General features: G+C 36.8%; 2 long non-coding RNA genes across 2 annotated transcripts; both read left to right on the forward strand.

Annotated features, from left to right (window-relative positions):
* The first annotated feature begins 9,428 nt into the window (after positions 1-9,428).
* On the forward strand, positions 9,429-11,713 carry LOC131179050 (uncharacterized). The gene is made up of 2 exons (XR_009148054.1): positions 9,429-9,839; positions 11,380-11,713. It is a non-coding gene; the product is annotated as an uncharacterized LOC131179050 (long non-coding RNA).
* A 5,405-nt stretch (positions 11,714-17,118) lies between these two features.
* LOC131179051 (uncharacterized) lies at positions 17,119-19,491 on the forward strand. Its single transcript, XR_009148055.1, has 2 exons — positions 17,119-17,635; positions 19,158-19,491. It is a non-coding gene; the product is annotated as an uncharacterized LOC131179051 (long non-coding RNA).
* Positions 19,492-19,755: the final 264 nt, after the last annotated feature.

The following is a 19,755-nucleotide window of genomic DNA, read 5'->3' on the forward strand; positions in this document are numbered from 1 at the left end:
TTGGAAAGGATAACTGAGAAGGGAACAGGAGAAAGAGAGAAGAGTGTAAAGACTGCTAGCTAGAGTTCAGGCAGTAGTTTGCGCAAGAGAAAGAATTTTGGGGGACCTCGTACACACAGATATGGCAGAGGTAGACCTTCAGTACAGAGGCCACCTAGATCTAGCCAGCAGGTGACTAGAGGAGCATTATCAGTTCGCATATGTGAGACATGTGGCAGGGCGCATGGAGGGATATGTTTTAGAGCCACTGGAGCCTATTATAACTGTGGTAGAACTAGGCATTTTGCTAGGAATTGCACTAGTGCACGCCGACATGTGACATATACCACAGCAGAAGGATTAGCCTAAGGTTCTGCCCCGAGAGGTTCACAGTCAGTTAGCAGAGGCAGAAGCAGAGGCAAAGGCTGCCACATCTTACCTCTCTGTAAGATATGACGGTTAGTAGTATGCCCTAGAGCATATCATTTAGTATGTATCTTGTACATATTTTATTAATAAAAGGCAATTTCACTTTTTCATTTACATAATGTATTTATGTGTAATAGAAAAGGTCCATTGATATTTTGTTAGAAATTCTATTCTTAAGTTGTTAAGAACATGAGTGACAGTATTTCTAGGACAAAGTATCATAAATTGATTCACAATCAAGGATACTTCACAATAAGGACATGACTTATCCAAAAAGATTGTAATCATGTTTGTTCCCAAGGTATTTATATTAGATATAAATAAGATGGAATGGTGAGTCTCAAGCCATATAACAAACATGATAGGCACTTATACATGATAAGTAGGCCGAACCAGTGATGCATATGACAAGCACATGGAGTTTACTCTTGTCAATGCATTGTCATATATCATATCAGTGCATATAATCTTTAGACCTAAGATAACACTATTATCTTGTATATAGGTGGTTTGAGTTTGATACTGCTTTCATACTTGTACTGTGTATGGGTATATGGGCATGTGTTGGCTCCTATTAGTTATATATGGAGGTAGGTGTTGATCAAGATGGAATCTGTTATCCTAAGTAAATAGGGATAAAGTCTTATGTTCATTTAATTGTTCTTGAAGTTTCAAGTTCCTGGTCAGGACAGACAGATTTAGTCAGAAAGAGTTTCTGACAAGAAAATCTAATTAATTAAGAACTGGAATTAAAAGAGAACACAATATTCATAGTAAATGGGGTTTGACATAAACCATGACTCCAGCTAAAATTGGGATTTTGTAACAGAGAGATTCTAGTGTATGGTAATATATGATTATAGGTTCATTTAAGGTATTCCTTATTACTGATTGGGTGGCCATGGCAAGCTATGCTAGGTGTCAACCATGGTCTATGAGATGCCTAAAATGATTTAGAGAAATCATTTATGGTAAGAAAGAGTTTTGATGATATTAAGAGTTAATATCATATCTCATTGCCAATTAGTGATGAGCCTAGTGAGTCACACACATACACAAGATAATCACCAAGTAAAATGTGATTTAATTGATTAATTAAAGAGTTTAATTAATTAATTAAATAGGTTTGGTTTGCAATAAGATTACAAAGTCCTTAGCATGACTTGAAACCAAATCTAGGTTATTGGATGTATAGTATAAGTTAAATTTATATTTAAAGTATTTAAATATGAATTCAATTGTGAGAAATTAATTAATGGAGATTAATCAATTAATTTATATTTGATATAAATTGATTAGAAAAGGAGAAATAATGATTTTGGGTTGACGACTCAAAATTACAACATAAGGATAATTTAGTTATTTGATAGGGTTACATGTGGCACCATGAGATGGTGACACATGGCACCATATAAGCTTGCCATTTGTCTTCCTATCATGCAAGGTGATCAAAGTCAAGATTAAGTCTAGCTTTGATAGTTGGCTTAATGTGATTAAGTCAATTAAAATTAAGATGCAATGTGGTGGTGACATGTGGCAAAGGGTTTAAGTGATGACCTAATTATAAAAGGGAAAAGAAAAGAAGAAACATTCACTCTTATTTTCTCCTAAAGGTGGCGGCACACATGGCTCTCCCTCTTCTTTTCATCTTTTCTCATCAATTCAAAGAGAATTGCCCAAATTTCTTTGAATTAAAATTGCTAGAAATTGTTTCTAGTGTCCTATACACACATACAACCTCTCTAAAGGTAAGAGCCTAATTTATAATTGATTGGAAAAGGCTTGAGAAGCAAATTGGGGGCTGCCTATTGGTGATCTTGGTGTGGACAAGCTAGAGGGACAACACTTGGGGTCCTAGGTGCTTCCTAAAGGTACCAATCACATCCATAGTGTATCAAAGAGGTTAGTGCTCTAACTCCTCTTTTAAACTAGGGTTTAAATGAATTAATTTGTTAATTCACAATTTTGAATGGCAAACATAGATCCTAATACATATTAAAAGTGTTTTAATATGCAATTGAGCATTTAAATTAATTAGGTACAGAACATATGTGGTATGATGCATGTAACTCTAGAAGAAAATTTTTGAAATTCAATGCTCTAATGAACAATTTTCATGCTTCCGCTCCTTCAAATGGTACCAGAGCCACTATATTTGCCATTTAGATTGTTTAATATGAGATTTAATTGTGTGATTTAATCAATTTTGATTAAATCATTGCTGGTTGCATTCATATATGTGGCGGTATGGTATTGTATCCATGAAAGTGTGTGCATGGTTTTTACAATTAAAGTGTGCACATGGTTTGTTGGTTCTTTATACAATTGTTGTATATAAATGCCCACATCTAATTAAATTGTTTAATTAAGAATTTTAATCACACAATTAAATTTTGATTCAATTGTTTGAATGAGATTCAAACATGAATTTTTAAATTTGTTTGAATGAGATTCAAATCTGAATTTTTAAATTTGTTTGAATGAGATTCAAATATAAATTTTTTAGTTGAATATGAGATATTCAATTTAATTTTAGTATGTATGTTTTATTTAATTGTTAAATGATAATATGCATGATGGATGATCATGGACAATAAAAGACCAATGTGATTGGATTTATTTCTTTTATTTTTCTTTGGGTTGTAAAATAATTAATTTTATTTTTGGTGGCATGTATTATAAGTGTTATAATAATTTGGGTTATAATTTCTTTTATTTAAGGACTTTAAAGTCCATATTCTTGTAAATTCGCCTTGGTATGCCAAGGATTACAATGTAATTGGATTGCAAGAAGATCAAGGAGGTCAAGAGCATTGGTGAGACCAGTGGAAGGAAATCAGGATCAAGTATTGGTTATGTATTCCTTCAGCAACTCTTGTAAAATGAATGAATGAAATACACCTGGGAATGCCCTGATTCAATTCTTGGTGGCTCAGAATTGAATCCCTTAGAAAGTCAATGATCATACCATATTATTTGTTTATCTATATATGCATGAGATGTATGTGAATGTATGCATGCCAAATGGATAATGTGCATAGTGAGACCATAATAGTAATTAAGCCGACCACTAAATCTTCCAAACAAATGATTAAGTTGAAAATGGTATAATTAATGTAATTATATCATGGGCCCTCCATTGAGGTAATTATTTTAAAAAATTTTAAATATTTGCATGTGATGCATTTAATTTAAGAGATTTTTTTAAGAATAATTGTTAAGCATGAGATATTGTAGATATGTAAATAAGTTGATGGCCAATAATGGATGTGCCTGAGGATATTAAATTTATTTGAATATTTACTGGCTTAATGGGATCAACTTAACTAATGCAAGATAAGTCAATAATTGATGTGCCTGAGATTTTGAGCATTAGAGGCTAGATAAATGATTGAACCTCCCATGAGATGTGATGGGCAAGGAGTTGCTTACTTATAGTTTATTGTAATTCCAATAATGGATGTGCCTGAGGATGATCAATAAGACTATAAGAATTCAATTACCCACTAGAAATCCATCCAACTAGGATTTCCGTTTCCTACTTTGGAAGTGTAGGATTCGCCAAGTTAGTGGGAGAACCAATTTGATTAAAAGACCATAATCATTTTGGTTAATTACTTGATACATTTACTAATTAATCTAGTTATTTTCTATAGTTATTCTTCTGATAAGAATGAGCACACAACGACCACCACCATCCAATATCCTTGTAAGCATACTTGATCACAATAGGTTGACAGGACCTAATTTTCTGATTGGCTAAGAAATTTAAAATTTGTCCTGAACTTAGAACGTGTTGGATATGTTTTAGACTCAAATGTTCCTAGTCTTTGACCTACAAAGGCCACTCAAGAGGAACATGAAACTTTGGACAAGTGGAAGGAGCATGATATGAGAGCCAAGTATTACATGCTTGCTTCTATGAGTAATGAGTTACAAAAGTAGTATGAGAACATGCAGAGTGTAAGTGAGATCCTCCTTCACCTGCAAGAGTTATATGGTGAGCACAGCAGGAATGCTAGGTATGAGATATTTAGACAGCTATTCCGCATGAGGATGTCTGAGGGATAGAATGTAGGAGATCATGTCCACAAGATGATTCGGCTTATTGAACAGCTGGAACGTCTTGACTTTAACATGGATTTCCAACTACAGACGGATTTGATCCTTCAATCCCTAGGTGAGTCATTTGGGAATTTTGTGACAAATTTCTATATGACTTAGCAGGAATACACCTTAGCTGATTTACTTAACATGCTTGTTATTGCCTAGAAGAATATGCCGGCCAATAAAGGAAAAAAGGTAGCTTTGATTGCATCTTCTTCTACTGGAAAGTCCAACAAGAATAAGGGCAATAAGAAAAAGAAACCTCAAGTTCCAGTACATTTTAAGAAGATAGTCAAATAGAAAGAGAAGACCAAAGCTGATGGAGGTAAAGGAAAGTGTTTCCACTGCCAGAAGGATGGCCACTGGAAAAGGAATTGCCCAGAGTATCTTGCTTCTTTGAAGGACAAGAAGGATACACCTTCAGAAGGTATGTCTATATCTTGTTATTTAGATGCTGATGATGCTCATGGTTCATTTACAGCTTGGGTTTTAGATACTGGTGCCAGTTCTCACATTTCTTATGATATGCAGGAACTAGCAAATAGTAGCAGCTTGCATGCTCGAGATGTTAGACTCCGGATTGGTTGTCACACCTTATCCCTTGTAAGGCATGGCATGTTCCCATAGCATACCTAATGAATTACCGAACTACACCTACCGATAACCCATTAGTTATGCTACAAGGGATTTTAAACAAATTATATCTTTTAATCTTATCAATTCTTTTGCGGAAAACTGCATGGGAATAGTTAAAATTCAATGTAAACATTCATTGGAAATAATGATAGACTAAATATTGCAAAAGTTACATTTCATAAGTCTCAAAGTAAAATACAAAATAGTTACAAACTCAAAATGTGATAGCAATACAATGCTTTTAAATACAAACTGCTTAATGTCCGTACATCCATACATATAGGTATAAAATATATCTAAAGGAATCACAAGGGTATACCTAATGTAAATACCCACAAACAATACCAAAATGCTGCTCTCAAGTCTCTCACTCGGCAGCCTTCTCCTTTCCTTTACCTGCGACAGCATAAAGAAGCTATCACTGAGTATATCACTCAGTGGTGCACAACTAATAACTTTAAAACTTAAGGTAAAACACAATTTGTCAAAGCATAATAAATCATATTTTTCTTAAGCATGAAAACTTCACAATAGTTCTAAGTTCATAAGAGCCATTTATTGGAATAACATTTGAAATGAGAAATTACACTTCATGAATCACAATTCACAAAGCATTAGTGTTGCCAACATCAACACACAGTTTAGGCCATGACACAAAATTTCACGATCAGTGGCGTGTTGTACACTACGACAAAGCAATCTCGACCTCATTAACCGTTATTAATGAGGGAAGGGCTAGCTAGCTAATGAGTACTCATGTAGTCTTACCCCACTAACCGTTATTAATGGGAGGCATAATCAATATCAATTATCAACCCCAAGTAACCATTACTACTGGGGAGTTCCGAAAGGGACTGTCATGCTAACTGTGGTTTCAAAATAGTTTTCAAAAATGTCCCACTCAACAATCACATTTATAAACCAATAAACACATTTAAATTCATCATAATATCCATATAAAGGTGGCAACACCCAAATTTCTTAAATGCAAGAGAAAAATCATATTTCAGTCAAAGTAAACTTGTTCAAAGCAAACTCATTCAATTTAACACATTCCAACAATTTACAAGTTTAAAAACGAAGAAAATGTTAGTTGTGCACAAACCTTCAATAATTCTCCTTCCTTGTTACCTACTTCTCCTTGTCCGTTTCAACTTCTTTTTCTACTAAAAATACACAAATAGAATACCTCAATACCAATCTCAATTTCTGCCAAGAACTCATTACATGCATGTCTAATGCATCCCAAGTTAGCTTTGAAAATTTTAGAATATTTTAGTTTTGGGACAGCTTGGTGCCCCAATCTTTGAACCCAATTTGTACCTAGTTTCGATCATAATTTGGTGAGATATTCTTCATGAAAATTGTTCATTTAGGTCTTAAATTTATTTTCCTTTTTGAATCGCCTAATTTAGAGCTGTGTAGCTCAAGTTATGACCAAAATACAGTTACTGTTCACGTTACTGTTCATGCTACAGATTCAGTTCTGGCAGATTTATCAATCCAACTTCATTCAGCAATTTGATCAAGTTAAGTCCATAATTTGGTCTAATGTTCTTCATACGAAATGTTCTACTATGTATTAGGTTTCCATTGGTTCAAGAATTGCCTAAATCAGAGTTTTTTAGAGAGAGTTATGGCCATGCAAAGTTTACTATTCATATGGTAAATCTGCAATTCTGCAAATTTGGTGATTCAACTTTGCTCAACAATTTGATTGGGTTAAGTCCATAATTTGGCCTCAAGTTCTTCATATGAAATGTTCTACTATGTCTTAGGTTTCCATCAGTTCAAGAATAGCCTAAATCAGAGTTTTCTAGAGATAGTTATGGCCATGCAAATTTACTGTTTATATGGTCAAATTCTGCAGGTTCTAGAATTTTGTCTCTAAGTTCAAGGCTCATTTCGAATAGCTTAAGGTCATTTTCGAGGCAGGGTATCTTCACAAAAATTCTAGCCCTATGTCTTAAGTTTCATTTCCAATTGGTTTCACACTAATTGGTGTTGTGTAGCTCAATTTATGGGCTGTCAAACACACTGAACTCAGTGTGCAAATTCTACCCTAGGTTTAAATTTTTTATTTCTTCAATTATTCCCACTAACCAATCTCAATTCACATTTAATTCACCCAAAATGACTATAATTTAGCATTGACACATCAATGGCACTTCCTAGCACAAACCCCAAAATTTTCAAACGCCAAAGTTTGCAATTTTCCCTAATCCTACCATTTCATTACCTCCATTCATCAACCCAATGTCAATTCAAACTAAATAAACCTCAAATGACCATAATTTAACACTACACACACCAATTTCACTCTCTAGCACCAAAACTCTAATTTTCCCATGAACTCTAATCTCCCATAATTAAATTTTATACACATTTCATGCAATTTCTTTACTCTAATCATGCATACTACTTCAACTAAGCTTGATTTCATCATCATTTTCATTGAAATATATCAAACCCTAATTTTTCTCCAATTTGGCCAACACCCTAGTTTTGGTTTCATGCATGTTTCCTTTCATTTTCTTATGAAATTTCATCATAATCTAACTTAATTTAAGGTTTGTATAACAAAATGAGAATTAAAGAACTTACCTCTTGATGACTTCCTTCCAACTCCCAAAATCTTCAATTTTCTTCTAATCTCTTGTTTCCCCTTGCTTTTAATCTCTAAATTAAATATTAATTTGATGCTCTCTACCAATTAGATGCAAAACCCATAGACGAAAAGCAAGGAATTGAGTTTTGAGAATGGGTGTCAATGGAGAAAGAAGGAAGAATAAGAAAGAAAGAAAGAGAGAATGAGAGAGAGTGGGTGGTAACTAAATGGGAAAGAAAGGGAAGAAATGGCTTTTTAATTTGTCTTATCTTTTATATATATTTATTCCCAAAATTAGTTTATTTCAATTAAAAATTTTAATTGTGTAAAAAATGTCATAAAACTTACAATTTTATTTCCTTTCTTTTCTTTTTGTATTTACACTAAATTTTCCTCAATATTTTTTCATAATTCAATAATTTATTTTCATTTAATTGCATCACATTTTGGTCAAAAATCAACTCTTAAAGTGAATTGACCAAAATGCCCCTTATCGGGTCATAATCCCTCTTTTACAATATACCCGGTGAGTCCTTATATTTTTGGGTCACTTGAATTTTTATTGTGTCTATCTCAATTAATTTTCTATTTATTTTTTGTCATCAAGGTGTCTTTGAATAGTACTAGTCACGAACCAAAAATGATACTATTCATAACTCAGAGGTTCGGGGTGTTACATTGGTGATGGCTCAACTGTTGAAGCTTTAGCCATAGGATCTAAATCTTTTTACATGTGTGGACATGTTTTATGTTTGAAAAATATTTTATATGTGCCTGATGCTTTTAAGAACATCTTTTCTATATCTAGTTTGACTAGAAATGATTATGAATTTCAGTTCACAGATGATGTTTGCAATATTTATTTTGGAAATAAATATGTTGGCTCAGGTTATATGCATGATGGTCTTTATGATTTGGATAATAATGATAAACACAAAATGAATGTAAGCAATCTAAAAGAATGCAATGCCATGATGAAAATCAACTCAAGTTTAAAATATTTGGCACTTAAGATTATGTCATGTTGCAGAAGATAGGATTGCAAAACTAGAGAAAATGGGGATTTTATCCTCATTGGGTTTTGAACCTACTCCAACTTGTGAATTCTACCTTCAGGGTAAAATGACTAGATCACCCTTTGTTGGACAAAGACTAAGAGCTTAAAATATTTTGGAGCTAATACATAGTGATGTATGTGGTCCATTTAAGGAAATGGCTAGTGTAACATCCTCACTTTAGCTAGACCGTACAGTCTACTGTTCCGGTGACCAATGTCGGTCCGGGCAGCTAGAATGTTTGAAATTATAAATAGACTAGAGTGAGGAGTTATTAAGTAACTAAATAATGCTCATAAAAATCAAAGAAAAATTTTAGAAACCAAATACACTAAGGTTAAACGAAATAAACACTGAGGATGGGTAACCCGAAAGGGAAGTGACGGTGAAGGCCGTTAGCAGCCCTAGACCAGGGGGAAAAATTATAAAATAATTTTTGAGACTCCAGAGAAGGGTTATTGAGGTTCTTATGGCATTAGAATGCCAAGAAAATACTTAGAAAAAAATTTTCTATCGGTACACACAATTTTGGCTCGGTAAGCCAAACGGAGGGCATTTTGGTCATTTCGTCTTTAGAGATGATTTTTGACCAACTTGTCCATTTATTTAAGTGAATTATATGACATAAAATATGAATAAACATTAAGGAAAAATTTATTAAAAATAAGTAAATGGAGTAAGGAAGAAAAACAAAAAAATAAATAAATAATGAAATAAAAGTCAAGTAATGACATAAGCATGACCTCATTAAAAACTCACCCACCAATAAAAATTTAATAAACACATTTTAAGGGATAATGAAGACCAAAATCACTTCATCTTCTTCATTTGCTATGGTGGCCGAAATTCCTTCATGAGCTCTCCACCATTTTTCTTCCTTCCCAACTTGATTTCTTTAAGTTTTTCACCATAAAACCTATCTTTGTCTTCACAAAAAATCATCCATACACCTTGGGCAAGCTAAAGGGAGCAAAAAGAGGTAACAAGGAAGAGTTCTTACAAGCTTGGGATTAGCTCCATTAGAGGTTAGTGACAATTAATTCTTTAAACTTGTATATGCATCATTAGGAGTATGAATTGATTCACTTATTGTATGTGTTTGAAAAATTGAAATGGTAGAGCTAGGGTTTGGACCCAAAATTAAGATGTTGATCATGTGATGATGGAAGTAGGTTTTAATGGTCAATTAGTGACCATTTGGTTTGGTTTGAATCAAAGATGAAGTGAATTGGGTTGTGGGATTTGAGGTTGGTGTGGCTGCCTTGTGTGACCTGCAGGTGAGGCTGTGAGTCCAGCCTGTTTGGACAGCCATAACTTGAATTGTAGAGGTTCAATTGGTGTTTGGCCAATTGGACATGAAACTAGACACATAATGGCATAACTTTCATGAAGAAACCATACCCAGAAAACCAAACTAACTTGACCAAAAGTTTGCCCTAATTCGGGTGACCTGCAATCTGCCTGGGCAAAATGACCAAATGAACAGTGTTTGGTCATTTGGCCATAACTCAATGTAGAAAGGTCCAATTGACCTGAAATTTTACCAGCAACAAGGTGACATATAGACCAACAACTTTCATGAAGAAACCTGACCCAAATTATGACCATAACCTAGTCAAATTGCTAACCAAACTTGAGTCACCAAATCTGGCAGAACCAGTTTTGCCCAGAAATTTGGAATCTGTCCAATCCGGCCAGTTATGGTATTTAGGCCATAACTTGAGCTACAAAACTCCAAATGGAGTGATTCAAAAAAAGAAATTCATCTAGACAAAATAAGGAACAACTTTCATGTTGATCACTTTTCCAAATTTCCACTGCAAATATGACTAATGGAACAGTAAAGACAAAGCATGAAAACTGAAATTTTTGTCTAATTATCATTAAGCTTAGAGATGGTATTGGCAACCAATACCAACAAGTTTTAAATGCAAAATGTGGTTTATTGATGCTAATTAAACAAATTTACCTATTGTCAATGCAAAAGTCAACATTTTGGTTGACTAATGAAATGAATAGTGGTCATAAAAATTTCAATTTCAAAGAATTACACAAATTAAAGGTGTTAAATGCCCTAGTAGGCCTAATGTGATTGGCTTGGATAGGTTGGCATGCCAATAGGGTTCTGTTAGCAGTACTGCATATGGCTTCATGCCATTCTGTATTTCATGGCTTCCCATGCCATTCTGTGACATAATAGCCTTTGGCTATGATATTGAGTTGTTATACTTGGGTTTAATCCCCGATAATTATTACAGTTTATTAACTGTTCTGTTGCACACCGGGAGACACAATGTGACCGATGGTGTGATGGTCCGAGGTACTTAGTACCCAGTGCCAGTTTACCCGTTTATCCAGTCCAGTTGACTAAGTTAGGTTACTCGGGCAATGTTAATAAATCTTACCTAACTTAAATCGAATAACACTGCAATAAATATCAGAAACTAAGTCTACCCAGAAATGTAAACATACATTCTGCATAATTTATTTTATTTTATTATATTTTTTTTTTATATTGTCACCACTAAGCAGAATTGCTTAGCGCGTCGCTTTTGCCACGCGCAGGTACTGGAGACACAGCTGGGGAGTCCAGCAGACCGCACACTGGGTGAGCCTTCATATCTGCACTCAGAGTTCAGAGTCACCTCACATTGCAGTGCATTTGGTAGGACATTAGGCCATCTGGGATATATTTTGATATTTTGATATTTTGTATTTTGTAAACTTTTGTTATGTACATTATAAACCCATGTAATCATATTTTTGCTGTAATTATCTATGAACTGTGTTCAAAAATAAAAATGAGTATTTCTCATTGAATTTGGTATGATATGAGATGAATGTAAATTTTGAGATATTGAAATGAATTGAGAATATATTGGAGGTTGACTGAGAATAATATGATGATATTATTGGAAGTGTTTTTAAACAGGTTCAGAAGAACTGTTTTCCAATTTATAGCCGGCACTCTGCCGGATTTTCTATAAAATTTGCGGAAAAATTTAGATTTATCAAAAAAAAAAAAAATTGTAAATAAATGAAAAAAAAAAAAAAAAGGGGATTAATTGAAATCGAAACATGAATTGATGTTCCGACACACTGAGTGACATAACCTGCTCGGCTACACTGTAGACGGGTAAGGGGTGTCACATTTAGTGGTATCAGAGCATCGGTTTAGGCGTTTCTGGGCCTAGATAGAGTACATACCATTGCATTGCATTTGTAAATGTTGAGGTGACACTGATGCAGTCTGTTTGCCTTCTTATTTTGAATAGGACATGGATCCTGCTTCGCAAAGAGCAGTTGATGAAGAGGTGGAGAGTCATGCTCCACCAAGGGCTGAGTCTGGGGGCAGGGGAGAATCTGCTCCACCAGCAGCTGAGGCACCTGCTCAACCTCAGTTTGCTCTATTCCAGCAAATGACCGAATTCTATCGGCAAATGATGGGGGCAATTCCACCACCACAACCACAACCACAACCTCCACCAGCCCCACAGAAGTCCCATTTGGAGAAATTACGAAAACATGGGGCTGTAGACTTCTTTGGAAAAAGGGAGGATGATCCCATGGCTGCAGAAAATTGGTTGGATGTAACCATCGAGTATCAAACAATTGAATCGCACTCGAGCGTAACACGGTGGGTGCTGTGTCCCTACTTCAGGATGACGCATATCAGTGGTGGGACACAGTAACCAGTGAGGTGCAATCTGAACGGATCACTTGGGAATTCTTCCTTGCGGAGTTCAGGAAGAAATACATTAGTAAAGTGTATTTAGAAGAGCGAAGAAGGGAATTTATCAGTTTGAGACAAAGACAGTTGTCAGTGGCTGAGTATGAGCGTGAGTTTGTCAGACTGAGCCGGTATGGGAGGGAGATAGTCCCTACTGAGGCAGAGAGGTGCAGACGGTTTGAGGAAGGGCTCAATGACAACATCAAAGTCATGATCACAGCACTGGAGATTACGGATTTTTCTAAACTGGTGGATGCTGCATCAAAAGTGGAAAGGGTTAGAATCAATGAGCAAAATAGAAGGGAAAGACAGCAGAAGAGAGGTCCGGGTCAGTCCAGTGCATTCTCTGCTCCCAGCAAGAAGAGTAAGGGTCCTCCTGCTCAGAGTTCAGGACCACCACAGGTCGTGGTCACCTCGAGGGCCTGCACCACAGTTTACACCTAGGAGAGGCCAGTCCACACCATCAATGGGCAGCTCTCCAGGTACGGTGTTTAGGGGACCAGCCCCTGCATCTTCTGCTTGTCAATACTGTCAGAAGTGGCATAAGGGGGAGTGTTGGCGAGTGACCGGTGCATGCTTACGGTGTGGATCGACAGAACACCAGATTAAGAATTGTCCGAAGAGGACTACTACTGTTGCCCCAACACAAACTGACAGGCCTGCTCCTGCACCACAAAGGGGTAGGAAACCTGGTAAACCTGAGACAGCTGGTCCATCACTGAGGCCTGCATCTGAGTCAGCTGAGAGGCCAGACACTAGAATACCAGCCAGGGCTTATGCCATCAGAGCTCAGGAGGAGCAAGATGCCCCGGATGTCATCAGGGGTACGTTTTCCCTCTACAACACTTCTGTACATGCATTGGTGGATCCAGGATCCACCCATTCCTACATTTGCATCAAACTACCCGTAGAGAGGGGAGTTCCAGTAGAGGAGAGTGATCAAGACATTCTGGTCACAAATCCACTAGGCCACAGTGTGGTAGTGAATAAGGTGTATAAAGGGTGCCCGTTGAGGATTCAAGGGCATGAATTCTCGGCAGACCTAATTGAATTGCCCTTCCACGAGTTTGACGTGATTGTGGGTATGGACTGGTTGTCACGTCATCAGGCAATAGTTGATTGCAAATTGAAGAGAATTTCTCTGAAAACTTCTAAGGGTAATGAGATCACTGTTGTGGGTGAAAGGACAGATTTCCTGTCCAATGTTATCTCAAACGATTGCAAGAAGATTGATGAGAAAGGTCGTGAAGCTTACCTAGCACACTTGGTGTATACTAGGCATGCTAAGGCATATTTGTGTGATATACCCACGAAGAGACTTCCGATGTGTTTCTGAGGAGTTGCACGGTTTACCACCGTAAAGGGAAGTCGAGTTTGCTATTGAGGTAATGCCACAAAGACCCATTTCTATTGCTCCTTATAGGATGGCACCCACCGAATTGAGGGAGTTGAAAATTCGGTTGCAAGAGTTGCTTGATAAGGGGTTCATACGCTGATGTGTCACCATGGGGAGCTCCGGTGCTATTTGTGAAGAAGAAGGATGGAACCTTGAGATTGTGTAGTGATTACCGGCAGTTGAATAAAGTAACTGTGAAGAATAAATATCCATTGCCCAGAATTGACGATCTGTTTGATCGGTTGAAGGAGCCGTGTATTTTCAAAAATTGATCTCGCATCGGGTATCACGATTGAGGGTAAAAGATGCAGATGTGTCAAAAGCGCATTCGAACCAGTATGGGTACTATGAATTTCTAGTGATGCCGTTTGGGTTAACAAATGCACCAGCAGCATTTATGGACCTTATGAACCGTATCTTCCATCCATACTTAGATCGGTTTGTAGTGGTCTTTATTGATGATATTCTGGTGTATTCCAAGACCAGGGAAGAACATGATGAACATTTGAGGATTGTTCTGCAAACCCTGCGAGAAAAGAAGCTGTATGCTAAGTTGTCCAAGTGCGATTTTTGGATGAGTGAGATCTCTTTCCTTGGACACATAGTATCAGCTGAGGGGATTAGAGTAGATCCCAAAAAGATAGAAGCAGTGATGGAATGGAAGCCTCCTAGAAATACAACTGAGGTCAGAAGTTTCTTGGGGCTAGCTGGATACTACAGAAGATTTGTGAAGGGGTTCTCTCTTATAGCTGCTCCAATGACCAAGTTGTTGCATAAGAATGTGAAATTTGGCTGGAACGACAAGTGCCAAGCCAGTTTTGAGAGGTTGAAGGCTATGTTGTGAAGCACAGTGTTAACACAGTGTCGGGAAAGGACTTTGTGGTCTATAGTGATGCCTCGCATAATGGACTAGGGTGTGTATTGATGCAAGAGGGGAAAGTGGTCGCCTATGCTTCTAGGCAGCTAAGGCCACATGAACAGAATTACCCTACCCATGATCTAGAGCTTGCAGCAATTATCTTCGCACTGAAAATATGGAGGCACTACTTATATGGTGAAAAGTGCTACATTTACACAGACCACAAAAGTCTAAAATATTTGCCAACCCAGAAGGAGCTCAACCTTAGACAAAGGCGATGGATTGAGTTCCTGAAGGACTATGATTGTGTGATAGATTATCATCCTGGGAAGGCAAATGTAGTGGCTGATGCTTTGAGCAGGAAGTCCATCACAGCTTTAAGATCATTAAATGCCTGTCTGTCCTTAGCTCAAGATGGAGCTATTTTGGCTGAGTTGCAAGTGAGGCCAACCCTACTACAGCAAATACAAGATGGGCAGAGGGTAGATGAAAAACTAATGGCCATTGTGGGTAAAATTTCTGAGGGGAAGGAAACTGAATATGAGGTGAAAGCAGATGGGTGTCTATATTATAGAGGAAGAGTGTGTGTACCAGATGATGGAGAACTGAAGACTAATATTCTAAATGAAGCACACACTAGTGTTTATACTATGCACCCGGGGAGCACAAAAATGTATAATGATTTGAAGCTTCATTATTGGTGGCCTGGTATGAAGAGGGATATAGCTGACTATGTGACTAAGTGTTTGACATGTCAGCAAGTTAAAGCAGAACATCAAGTTCCATCGGGTTTGTTACAGCCTATAAACATACCTGAATGGAAATGGGACCGGGTCACTATGGATTTTGTTAGTGGTCTACCCCTCACCCAAAGGAAGCATGATGCAGTATGGGTGATAGTGGATAGATTGACGAAGTCAGCACATTTTCTGCCAGTTAGGACTGACTACTCACTGGAGAAGCTAGCAGAATTGTATATCAGTGAGATAGTTAGACTGCATGGAATCCCACTTTCTATCATATCTGACCGAGACCCAAGGTTTACATCAAGATTCTGGAAGAAGTTGCATGAATCCTTGGGTACACAACTCCATTTCAGCACAGCTTTCCATCCTCAGACGGATGGGCAATCAGAAAGAGTAATCCAGGTAAACAACTGAAACCAATTGAACTAATGCAAATATTGAACTGAAATGATAATAATAACATGAAATATATGTCGTCCTTGAGGATATCCGAGGAGTTGTGTCATTGAGTTTGAGGAAGTTGGGATAGATATCTTCCATCGCGAATTTGCATACAACAATAGCTATCAAGCTAGCATCCAAATGGCCCCGTATGAAGCAATCGTATGGGAGGAAATGTAGAACTCAGCAGTCTTTGGACTGAATTGGGTGAAGATAAGTTGGTAGGACTGCACAGTGAAACAGATCGAGGAAAAAGTGAAAATAATCAAAGCTAACTCAAGATTGCCTCCGATAGATGTAAGTCTTATGCCGATCCAAGAGAAAAGAGATAGAGTATACGATTGGTGATAAAGTGTTTCTCAAAGTCTCACCATGGAAGAAAATACCGAGGTTTGGAAGAAAGGGTAAGTTAAGCCCTAGGTTCATTGGCCCATATGAAGTCATTGAACGTGTGGGGACCAAAGAGCTCTGAGCTAGCTTTACCACAGTGGATAAGATCCACAATGTGTTCCATGTGTCTATGTTAAGACGATACCGCTCAGATCCTTCACATGTCATCTCCATGGAAGAAATTGAAGTACAACCGGATTTGACATATGAAGAGGAACCCATACGGATCCTGGCTCGGGAAATAAAAGAGTTGAGGCATAAGCAGATTCCACTGGTGAAAGTGCTTTGGAAGCACCACAACACCGAGGAGGCAACTTGGGAAAGTGAAGAGATGATGAGGCAACAGTTCCCTCAACTGTTTGCATCAGGTAAATTTCGAGGACGAAATTTTTATTAGAGGGGAAGAGTTGTAACATCCTCACTTTAGCTAGACTGCATACCATCGTTAGGTGACCAATGTCGGTCCAGGCAGCTAGAATGTTTGAAATTATAAATAGACTAGAGTGAGGAGTTATTAAGTAACTAAATAATGCTCATAAAAATCAAAGAAAAATTTTAGAAACCAAATACACTAAGGTTAAACGAAATAAACACTGTGGATGGGTAACGAAAGGGAAGTGACGGTGAAGGCCGTTAGCCCTAGACCAGGGGGAAAAATTATAAAATAATTTTTGAGACTCCAGAGAAGGGTTATTGAGGTTCTTATGGCATTAGAATGCCAAGAAAATACTTAGAAAAAATTTTCTATCGGTACACACAATTTTGGCTCGGTAAGCCAAACGGAGGGCATTTTGGTCATTTCGTCTTTAGAGATGATTTTTGACCAACTTGTCCATTTATTTAAGTGAATTATATGACATAAAATATGAATAAACATTAAGGAAAAATTTATTAAAAATAAGTAAATGGAGTAAGGAAGAAAAACAAAAAAATAAATAAATAATGAAATAAAAGTCAAGTAATGACATAAGCATGACCTCATTAAAAACTCACCCACCAATAAAAATTTAATAAACACATTTTAAGGGATAATGAAGACCAAAATCACTTCATCTTCTTCATTTGCTATGGTGGCCGAAATTCCTTCATGAGCTCTCCACCATTTTTCTTCCTTCCCAACTTGATTTCTTTAAGTTTTTCACCATAAAACCTATCTTTGTCTTCACAAAAAATCATCCATACACCTTGGGCAAGCTAAAGGGAGCAAAAAGAGGTAACAAGGAAGAGTTCTTACAAGCTTGGGATTAGCTCCATTAGAGGTTAGTGACAATTAATTCTTTAAACTTGTATATGCATCATTAGGAGTATGAATTGATTCACTTATTGTATGTGTTTGAAAAATTGAAATGGTAGAGCTAGGGTTTGGACCCAAAATTAAGATGTTGATCATGTGATGATGGAAGTAGGTTTTAATGGTCAATTAGTGACCATTTGGTTTGGTTTGAATCAAAGATGAAGTGAATTGGGTTGTGGGATTTGAGGTTGGTGTGGCTGCCTTGTGTGACCTGCAGGTGAGGCTGTGAGTCCAGCCTGTTTGGACAGCCATAACTTGAATTGTAGAGGTTCAATTGGTGTTTGGCCAATTGGACATGAAACTAGACACATAATGGCATAACTTTCATGAAGAAACCATACCCAGAAAACCAAACTAACTTGACCAAAAGTTTGCCCTAATTCGGGTGACCTGCAATCTGCCTGGGCAAAATGACCAAATGAACAGTGTTTGGTCATTTGGCCATAACTCAATGTAGAAAGGTCCAATTGACCTGAAATTTTACCAGCAACAAGGTGACATATAGACCAACAACTTTCATGAAGAAACCTGACCCAAATTATGACCATAACCTAGTCAAATTGCTAACCAAACTTGAGTCACCAAATCTGGCAGAACCAGTTTTGCCCAGAAATTTGGAATCTGTCCAATCCGGCCAGTTATGGTATTTAGGCCATAACTTGAGCTACAAAACTCCAAATGGAGTGATTCAAAAAAAGAAATTCATCTAGACAAAATAAGGAACAACTTTCATGTTGATCACTTTTCCAAATTTCCACTGCAAATATGACTAATGGAACAGTAAAGACAAAGCATGAAAACTGAAATTTTTGTCTAATTATCATTAAGCTTAGAGATGGTATTGGCAACCAATACCAACAAGTTTTAAATGCAAAATGTGGTTTATTGATGCTAATTAAACAAATTTACCTATTGTCAATGCAAAAGTCAACATTTTGGTTGACTAATGAAATGAATAGTGGTCATAAAAATTTCAATTTCAAAGAATTACACAAATTAAAGGTGTTAAATGCCCTAGTAGGCCTAATGTGATTGGCTTGGATAGGTTGGCATGCCAATAGGGTTCTGTTAGCAGTACTGCATATGGCTTCATGCCATTCTGTATTTCATGGCTTCCCATGCCATTCTCAGGACATAATAGCCTTTGGCTATGATATTGAGTTGTTATACTTGGGTTTAATCCCAGATAATTATTACAGTTTATTAACTGTTCTGTTGCACACCGGGAGACACAATGTGACCGATGGTGTGATGGTCCGAGGTGCGGTTACCCGTTTATCGATCCGATTGACTAAGTTAGGTTACTCGGGCAATGTTAATAAATCTTACCTAACTTAAATCGAATAACACTGCAATAAATATCAGAAACTAAGTCTACCCAGAAATGTAAACATACATTCTGCATAATTTATTTTATTTTATTATATTTTTTTTATATTGTCACCACTAAGCAGAATTGCTTAGCGCGTCGCTTTTGCCACGCGCAGGTACTGGAGACACAGCTGGGGAGTCCAGCAGACCGCACACTGGGTGAGCCTTCATATCTGCACTCAGAGTTCAGAGTCACCTCACATTGCAGTGCATTTGGTAGGACATTAGGCCATCTGGGATATATTTTGATATTTTGATATTTTGTATTTTGTAAACTTTTGTTATGTACATTATAAACCCATGTAATCATATTTTTGCTGTAATTATCTATGAACTGTGTTCAAAAATAAAAATGAGTATTTCTCATTGAATTTGGTATGATATGAGATGAATGTAAATTTTGAGATATTGAAATGAATTGAGAATATATTGGAGGTTGACTGAGAATAATATGATGATATTATTGGAAGTGTTTTTAAACAGTTCAAGAACTGCTTTTCCAATTTATAATGGCACTCACGGATTTTCTATAAAATTTGCGGAAAAATTTAGATTTATCAAAAAAAAAAAAAATTGTAAATAAATGAAAAAAAAAAAAAAAAGGGGATTAATTGAAATCGAAACATGAATTGATGTTCCGACACACTGAGTGACATAACCTGCTCGGCTACACTGTAGACGGGTAAGGGGTGTCACAGCTAGAGGCGGTTTTCA

The sequence above is a fragment of the Hevea brasiliensis genome, chromosome 4, assembly GCF_030052815.1.
Source record: "Hevea brasiliensis isolate MT/VB/25A 57/8 chromosome 4, ASM3005281v1, whole genome shotgun sequence".
Taxonomy (NCBI): domain Eukaryota; kingdom Viridiplantae; phylum Streptophyta; class Magnoliopsida; order Malpighiales; family Euphorbiaceae; genus Hevea; species Hevea brasiliensis.